Here is a 10137-nt window from a genome sequence, read left to right as displayed (position 1 = left end):
TGGAATATGTGATTTAACTACTATGAAATATACACGCACGCACACAAACATAATATATATATATATATATATATATATATATATATATATATATATATATATATTATATATATATATTATATATATATATATATATATATAATATATATATATATATATATATATATATATATATAATATATATATATATATATACATATATGTATATATATATATATATATATATATATATATATATATATATATATATATATATATATATGTATATTATATAAAATGCAAGTATATATGTATGTACACTCGGAAACCACAATCTCCGACCTAGTTTGTGAGAGGGGCCTTTCTGGACGGCGGGCAACGCCAATATCACGGAGTGAAACACTCGAACACCTTTTGAACTCTTCCGGATTTTGATGTCTTTTTTTTTTTTTTATGATTTTTCTGCATATAATGCAAAGCAATCATGGTATAGACAACACTGTTGAATTCTACAACCTGTATAATATCGAAACGAAGAAAAAATGCCTAAACAGCCGAGTTGTTGTTAGGTAAGTGGGGAGTAGGAGGGAGGGAGGGGTAGAATGTGTGTGATTGTGTGTGCGTGTGTGTAAATGACAATCTGAAGCAACGTCACACAAGTGGTCGAATCGCAGCGCCGACCAAGCTACCGTAATGAGTAGGAGCAGGATTTGCCTTATCTTGGTTTAAACGTCTACTGAAGAAAATGTGGTTTAAAAGTCTGCAGAAAAGGTAGTGTCGTTTGTCGACATGCCATTGTGTCTGTCTCTGTCTAACAAACCCTCATGATATCATTGTAGCATTATCTATATAGTTGAACGGATTCCCTGTATTTATTTGTAAGCTGTTTCATAAATCTCATTATCGTATTATTACTACAGATATGCAGGTTCAGCCACAACGTCGTGTAAGGCCACCGAGGACTAGAGCCAATCAATCGACCTGATGTGATAACAGTAAGAGGCAGGATTTTTGGCTATCGCGAGGCAGAGATGAGGATACGGGAGGGAAGTCGTCTTTTCGGTATCTCCAGAGATAAGGTTAGGTCGCGTGGTCACCAGGCCCAGACCAGGAGGGGCAAGAGTCACCACACCTAAGGAAGATGGCCGCATGGAAAAGGAATCAGAGAGAGAACCACGCAAAACTGTAGTAAGCATAACCAGGGACGCATTATACTCTGTTTTTTTTCCATCTGTCCATCCGCCTGTGGTGCTTGCGTATGGTAACACTGCGTTCCGGGCTTTAGATACTTACATTCAGCTTACATTCAACAATAATAATAATATCCTATTTCGAATATTAACGGTGTAATTAGCATACAGTAATTTATTAAAACACTTTTCATTTGCAAATGTACAGTCGGCCACACATATAAGTAAACACATTTCAGCCAAAAGGGCTGGATGTGATCTGGTAACACTGGAACTCGGTTTCGTGGCGCTCTCTTGTAATAATGGGATTTAGCTATCTACCAATAAAACCCTTGTCTATCAAATAACAGCATACCGACTACTCTTTAATTATAATTGTAATATCAACAGCCGCATTCCAAATTCTTATTATTACAAAGACAACTAGCATCAGATCGTGTAGGACCTTACGTAACTCAAATTAAGCATGAAGAAATAAAGAAGGTATAAGTTGAGGAGAGAAAGACCTCCATAGGCCTAGAAGACACTGAAGGAGGAGAAACAAAGAGACAGTTATAAGAGAGAGGACAACAGCAAGAAGGAGGCAGACGGAAAGGAGACACAGTGTAATAGAGCCGAGAGTGTGGCTGGTGTCACAAGGGGCACCATTACCCTCTTAAGTATAATGGGGGCATAGGTCTTGACTTGTCATAGGGGTTATTATGAGAGTCGATTCTTCCTTATGGTTGGACGTTTGTTTGGTCACAACCGACCATCATTGGATCACATCCGACATTGGGTCAAATTCTCGCATTTTTGTGCATGATTTTAACTGCTCGGCATACGTCTACATTTATCGATGGCAAGCATGTGCGTTTTTGTTTGTTTGTGTTCGTCCTGCAGGTGTGAATTCCCACGTTAAGAATGTATCAAGTAATAATAAGATTATATCCTTATATATATATATATATATATATATATATATATATATATATATATATATATATATATATATATATATATATATATATAATCATTTGACGTCCAAACCTGATATTAGTAACATTTTAACGTATACGTAATTAAGGGACAAATATTACAGCACCCTATAATTACGGATACACAATAGATTGAAAAATAACGATTTAATATGAAATATGTTATATAATAAGATACGACCAAAAAAACTATTGCTTAGTCTCAATGAAGGCACATTACACTTCAAACAACAACAATATCTTAGTTTTATTAAGACTTTCTGAATAAATTCATCCCGCTACCAAAAAATGTTTCCTCCCTTCTGTTACAGTATCAGTATTTAGTCCATCCACCATCGCTGGCGCCTTCATTTTGCCCGGCAGTATGTCAACGAAGACTTAGGTTTCTGGGCAAGAGTTTTTTTTTTTTTTTTTCTGATGAGAAAACATTTGCGTCGACCTCGCACGGACAGTTGCACTGTTGGCGATGCAATAATACAGGATACTCCAGTGAGCACATCTGCGATCAAGCCAGAAGCGGCAACGTTACCTGTAACGTGTGGGGTTAACTTATACACCCTGGGTGAGCTGGCAGAAATACAGGGAAGATTCAACGCCGACCAATACCTTGAAATACTGGAAGACGTGATGGTCCCAACTGTTCGAGCCATGACATTTCCCTACCCAGAGCGCATTCTGTTCATGCAAGTATGTAGTTTCATCTCGCAAATTGCAGTAATAGGGAAAACTCTGTTGTAGTGCTGGTTTCATTAACTTGTATTATTAACTTCTTCTATTTATACAGAACTTGTTACAAAATGTAAAAATATATGAGTTGTTGCAAGTCAGAAGAGAACATTTGAGCTCCGTGAGAACGAATCAGTTGTATGGTTGTTGGTTCTTGAGGTATTCGCCATCTTCTGGCATCAAAGTTCAAGGGTGATTTTTCCTTGTTTAAAGAAACTACTCACTGCGTTTGTTTCCTTTTTGACTTGCAACGACTCAGCACTGAGTGTTGTAACTACAGAATATCTAACTTTCATTTGGTATTAATTTAGTAGGCAATGGTAATGCTGCTATTATTATTATTATTATTATTTTTTTTTTTTTTTTTTTTTTTGCTCTATCACAGTCCTCCAATTCGACTGGGTGGTATTTATAGTGTGGGGTTCCGGGTTGCATCCTGCCATCCTTAGGAGTCCATCACTTTTCTTACTATGTGTGCCGTTTCTAGGATCACACTCTTCTGCATGAGACCTGGAGCTACTTCAGCCTCTAGTTTTTCTAGATTCCTTTTCAGGGATCTTGGGATCGTGCCTAGTGCTCCTATGATTATGGGTACGATTTCCACTGGCATATCCCATATCCTTCTTATTTCTATTTTCAGATCTTGATACTTATCCATTTTTTTCCCTCTCTTTCTCTTCAACTCTGGTGTCCCATGGTATTGCGACATCAATGAGTGATACTTTCTTCTTGACTTTGTCAATCAACGTCACGTCTGGTCTATTTGCACGTATCACCCTATCCGTTCTGATACCATAGTCCCAGAGGATCTTTGCCTGATCGTTTTCTATCACTCCCTCAGGTTGGTGCTCGTACCACTTATTACTGCAAGGTAGCTGATGTTTCTTGCACAGGCTCCAGTGGAGGGCTTTTGCCACTGAATCATGCCTCTTTTTGTACTGGTTCTGTGCAAGTGCCGGGCATTCACTTGCTATGTGGTTTATGGTTTCATTTTTCGTATTGCACTTCCTACATATGGGAGAGATGTTATTTCCGTCTATCGTACTTTGAACATATCTGGTTCTTAGGGCCTGATCTTGTGCCGCTGTTATCATTCCTTCAGTTTCCTTCTTTAGCTCTCCCCTCTGTAGCCATTGCCAATTGTCATCGCTGGCTAGTTCTTTAGTCTGTCTCATGTATTGTCCGTGCATTGGCTTGTTGTGCCAGCCCTCTGTTCTTTCTGTCTTTTCTCCTGTCTCTGTATATTTCTGGGTCTTCGTCTACTTTTATTAGTCCTTCTTCCCATGCACTCTTTAGCCACTCGTCTTCACTGGTTTTCAGATATTGCCCCAGTGCTCTGTTTTCAATGTTGACGCAGTCCTCTATACTTAGTAGTCCTCTCCCTCCTTCCTTTCGTGTTATGTATAGTCTGTCCGTATTTGCTCTTGGGTGTAGTGCCTTGTGTATTGTCATTTGTTTCCTGGTTTTCTGATCTATGCTGCGGAGTTCTGCCTTCGTCCATTCCACTATTCCTGCGCTGTATCTGATTACTGGCACTGCCCATGTGTTTATGGCTTTTATCATATTTCCGGCGTTGAGTTTTGACTTGAGTATCGCCTTGAGTCTCTGCATATATTCTTTCCTGATCGTGTCCTTCATCTCTTGGTGTTTTATATCTCCTCCTTCCATTATTCCCAGGTATTTGTATCCTGTCTCATCTATTATTATTATTATTATTATTATTATTATTATTATTATTATTATTATTATTATTATTATTATTATTATTATTATAATAATATGAAGTAATAAAAGTCCACACTATATAAAATATGTATTAAAAATACATTAAAGACGGGAGCTTTCGTCTACTTGATCGTAGATCTCATCAGCCGTACTGATTTTTCCTTTTCAAAAAATATACAAAAAATTTACGAAGTACAGGCAGGACTCTGGAACCGTCTCCAAGGGAGATAACAACCAAAACAAACCATCTCAATCATGTTATTCCCTCGTTCAAATGTCTGGCCAAAAGACGAGCCGATCGTCGTGGTTAAACTACCTCTTCTGGAGACGGTACCAGGGTCCTGCCTGTCCTTCGTAAATTTTTTGTATATATATTGAAAAGGAAATATCAGTACGGCTGATGAGGTCTACTAATCAAGTAGACGAAAGCTCCAGTCTTTTATGTATTTTTGATACACATTTCTCATAAGTGTGGACTTTTATTACTTCAAGATATTCCAGTCATGTATTGGTGATATATATATATATATATATATATATATATATATATAATATATATATATATAATATATATATACACACACACACACACACATATATATATATATATATATATATATATATATATATATATATATATATATATATATATATATATGATATGCAAGTATCATATGAGGTGTCATTTGTCGGAAGGGGGAGCTGGCCATAATCTTTAACGTAAGGTTCCGTCTCCCAGTTCAAATCTCTCCTTCCTCCTGGTTTGAAAAGCTAAGCGAAATTCCACCATCTTCCTATCCACGATAGACTTCAACTTCACGTGGCTTATGGCTTCGAGCTCTTTGGGAGGGGTCGAAGGTGGAATATCTCTCAGCTTTTCAAACCAGGAGAAAGGAGAGATCTAAACAGGGAGAAACAGGCAAATTAAAGATTATGTCCTGCTCACCCTTCACAATTTGACGCCTCTTGTAAAAAATAATTAATATATACTATATATGTGACGTTGTTTTGCAGGACAACTGTCCCATTCACACAGCCAGGATAGTTAAGCGATGGTTTGAGGAACAACGAGACATTGACCTGCTGGACTGGCCAAGTAAGGGGTGTGATATGAATCCCTTGGAAAATTGCTGGGGGACCATCGTCAACTCCTGGATCCCAGACCAAGAGCGATAATCAAGGCAGCTCCTCCAACACACCATGTCCGAATGGGAGATATTCAGAAAAAATCAACACATCGTCTACAATCATGTAGCCTCCGTCCCCAGTAGACTACAAGATGTCATCGCCAACGATGGTGGATGGACTAAATACTGATACATATAATAATTAAATTGTTATTTTCAATCTATTGTGTATCCGTAATGATAGGGTACTGTAATATTTGTCCCTTCAATTACGTATACGTTAAAATGTTAGTAATATCAGGTTTGGACGTCAAATGATTATATATATATATATATATATATATATATATATATATATATATATATATATATATGATATATATATATAATATAATGTATAATACTTGATACATTCTTAACGTGGGAATTCACACCTGCAGGACGAACACAAACAAACAAAAACGCACATGCTTGCCATCGATAAATGTAGACGGATGCCGAGCAGTTAAAATCATGCACAAAAATGCGAGAATTTGACCCAATGTCGGATGTGATCCAATGATGGTCGGTTGTGACCAAACAAACGTCCAACCATAAGGAAGAATCGACTCTCATAATAACCCCTATGACAAGTCAAGACCTATGCCCCCTTTATACTTAAGAGGGTAATGGTGCCCCTTGTGACACCAGCCACATCTCGGCTCTATTACACTGTATCTCCTTTCCGTCTGCCTCCTTCTTGCTGTTGTCCTCTCTCTTATAACTGTCTCTTTGTTTCTCCTCCTTCAGTGTCTTCTAGGCCTATGGAGGTCTTTCTCTCCTCAACTTATACCTTCTTTATTTCTTCATGCTTAATTTGAGTTACGTAAGGTCCTACACGATCTGATGCTAGTTGTCTTTGTAATAATAAGAATTTGGAATGCGGCTGTTGATATTACAATTATAATTAAATAGTCGGTATGCTGTTATTTGATAGACAAGGGTTTTATTGGTAGATAGCTAAACCCCATTATTACAAGAGAGCGCCACGAAACCGAGTTAATTCTTCTGTCTGTAACAGCAAGTAATAATATTATTACGACAAAAATTGAACAGACGGGTTTTCTCGCCTCCATGATGAGAAAATAAACCTACAGAATAGATTCAGTTCTATTATTTTCCTTAAAGGAGAAATTAGAGAGAGGGAGCAGAAGTTATAAACGTGTGCTTGAAAGGGTGGGAGTGAAGGTTGGAGGGAAAAATGTTTGGGGAAGACGTGTGGAGGGCGGTGGCCACGGTGGAGGGGCGGGTTTCATCGTGCGTCTGGAGGCACAGTTCCAGTGTTACCAGATCACATCCAGCCCTTGTGGCTGAAATGTGTTTACTTATATGTGTGGCCGACTGTACACCCAGATATCCTTTTATTTACCTAAAACTTACACATAAGTAACTATTTAAAGCCCGGGACGCAGTGTTACCATGCGAAAATACCACAGGCGGATGGACAGAGGGAAAAAAACAGAGTATAGTTCAGTGTCACCCAATAACAACAAGGAGGCGCACACCACACTGCATCATTACATTATGGAATGTAGTTCTTTGGCAGAATTTAGAAATCTTAATAATAATTGTTTTGAGCAAATGGTGTTTTTTTTTATTAACAATAATTTGTACAAGAATATTGCACAAAAATTTAAAAATATTGATATAAGGTATCAGAATTGATAATTTACTTTATTACTGTTTTTATTTGTAGAATGTTTAGTGTTTGCCGTAATACTGTATACAACCGTGTTCCCCAGAAAATTTTTTGTTTGGAATTTGATGTGAAATGGAAGGGGTTGTTTTCTGTACATTAAAATAATAATTCTCTTCTTATGTAAAAAGGGGGTAAAAAATGGTATTTTATGTAAATAAAATTTTGGTTATTTCCAACATTTAAGTCAATTTGAGGTGCTATTGTAGCATTCAATTTAATTATAACAGAGATTTATTTGGTTTTAGTCTATTTCTACTGAAATTGTGGACTTTACTAGAATGTCTGTTGTATGAAAATTATAGATATGATTAAGTATTGTGTAACTCTGATCTTGTGAAATAGTCCTATAAGGTTTGTGTAAATTCACTTTCTGTAATTTCGAAATTATTTATGTAGAAAGCCTTTTCATTTATTAAAACTGGTTGTAACTTGTTGATTTTTGAGTGGGCTGTCTAGCAAGATTAACAGCTCCTTTTGACGCCTTTTTTTTAGGTCAATGATTTTTTTGAATTTGAATTTGAGGCGATTGCGGGAGACTGGCCGACATTGTTTCATCCCTTCATGGAAGGAAACCCTAACTGATGCCCACACCACAGAGAAGCCCGCCAAAGATTTTCCGAGTCGTGTGCACATGTGGGACTCGATTTTTGGAGGCGTGTCATTTTCACCGGCGAGAAAAGTTTCCCGTCTGTCGCAGCATCGGTCGGTCTATATACCTTGGGTCGGCAGTGATGGCGAATCCGCAACTCTAGATACGCTCAAGCAAGATGGAATAAGCTCAAGGACATACCCAAGAAATATCGATAAGCGGTCGTGTGACAACTTGTATGCATGGGTGAATGTGGTTGGTGGGGAAATGTTAGTGAACTAACATTAAAGGATATATGCCAGCAGCACAGTATCTCAATATTCTCGAGATATCCCTGTTACTATCGGTGCGAGCATATGCCATCCCGGAACCAGCGCCTATGCATCTGGTGCAAGGAGCAGTCCAATCCTCACTAGTCTGGCAGGCATGCTTTGGTTTGAGATGCATCCAGAAATTAGACTATTGAACTGGCCTCCTAAAGGAGCAAATTGTAATCCCATAGAGAATCTATGGGCGCATATGGTTCAGGAATGGAATGCAGAGGAGAAAACAAGGGAAGCAGTGAGGAGACACACGAACTATATTGTGTGGCAGGCTATCAGAAACCGGCCAAACATTTGCAGCAATCTGGTAGATTCCTTGCTTGACAGACTGCAAGGTGGAACAAAGTATTAACCTATGGCTGAGTCGAAGTGGTTGTAGTGGGAATTCAACGAGGGTTGCGGATTGGGAGAGAAGGATGGGTGGTGGGGGCGGGAGGTGGGGGGGGGGGGGGCGAGCGATTGGCAGGTTGTTGCAAGGCTCAACATTTGCTAATGTTTGACTTTTTCAATAATTACAAATTTATTTGTGCATAAGCACAAAATTTTTTCTTTGAAATCATTATTGATAATTTGTTTTACACTAAATCAAAGTGTGTTGATTTGAAAATATCCAAATAAAACATTTATTTTATTACTATGATGTTTTCGTTATATTCCCCTTCATCTTTGCTCAGGTTACCTTAATCAAAACAGGATTCGAAGCAGCAGGTTTATATGCCATTGGATTCGCTAAATAATGTCCGCGTGGCATAGAAAACTGCTGCCGCTGATTCCGCATTCATGAATCGGTTACAGTATTGTCTTGTTTATTACAAAATTCCGCTATTATCTTGTTTTATAAGTAAAACGTTATTCATGAAAATTGTTTGTCCTCAAGGTTGACTTCTATATTAGTAGTATGGATATTTCCACAATGACTGACTGAGATACAGAATCTTCTTGTAGCTCCTCACAATAAATTTCTTTAGAATCACTACTGATATGTAGTATGATACTTAAATTTTCCTCTTCGTCTTGTCCGTCAGCTGATATAATGATGCATTCATCTGAAGAATTATCAATAATTTCAACAGTGTCATCATCTGACAAATCATTATTTTCATCATGTGTTTCCGGAACCACACAGACATCATCATTTTCTTCAGACGTTTCATTTTCATCAGTTTCATTATCTGAATCTGACGAATCTTGGGGTGGCTGACCTTCGCCCAATGAAAGTTTGAGAAAAATGGGGTTATAGTCCTCATTCAGTTTTTGTCTCATCTATTTCAATAACAATATTGTATTATCAATATCACAAATGAATGTTCTACAACACAGTTTGCAAGTTAAGAATGCAACTGAAGGTTAATTCTGAGAGCATTTGTGATGCCGTGGAGTCATTGCTAAGAGAGCCTATACCACTGTGCTGTTTCCTGGGAAAGTCCAATTGAATGTTGACCAAACTCAATCTCTCTCTCTCTCTCTCTCTTTTCCCTTATATTTTATGAGTGTTATGTATTTTTGTGGCCATTTAAGAGAGATGATGATGATGATAATGGCGATGTGAAAGAGAGAGAGAGATAATGATGATGATGATCTTGATATGAGAAAGAGAGAGATTTTACCCCTTGCTCCCTCCCCCTCCACACTTACCTAACCACAACCCGGCAGTTTAGGCATTTTTTCTTCGTCTCGATATTATACACGTTGTAGAATTCAAGTGTTGTCTATATAATCATACTATGACTACTTTGCATTATATGCAGCAAAATCATTAAAAA

General features: G+C 37.7%; 1 pseudogene; it reads left to right on the top strand.

Moving 5' to 3' along the window:
- The first annotated feature begins 901 nt into the window (after positions 1–901).
- LOC135200719 (uncharacterized) lies at positions 902–9127 on the top strand (annotated as a pseudogene).
- The last annotated feature ends 1010 nt before the right edge of the window (positions 9128–10137 follow it).

This window comes from Macrobrachium nipponense, chromosome 27, assembly GCF_015104395.2.
Source record: "Macrobrachium nipponense isolate FS-2020 chromosome 27, ASM1510439v2, whole genome shotgun sequence".
Lineage (NCBI taxonomy): Eukaryota > Metazoa > Arthropoda > Malacostraca > Decapoda > Palaemonidae > Macrobrachium > Macrobrachium nipponense.
The sequence above is the reverse complement of the archived record's forward strand: the minus strand, read 5'-3'. Positions and strand labels throughout refer to the sequence as shown.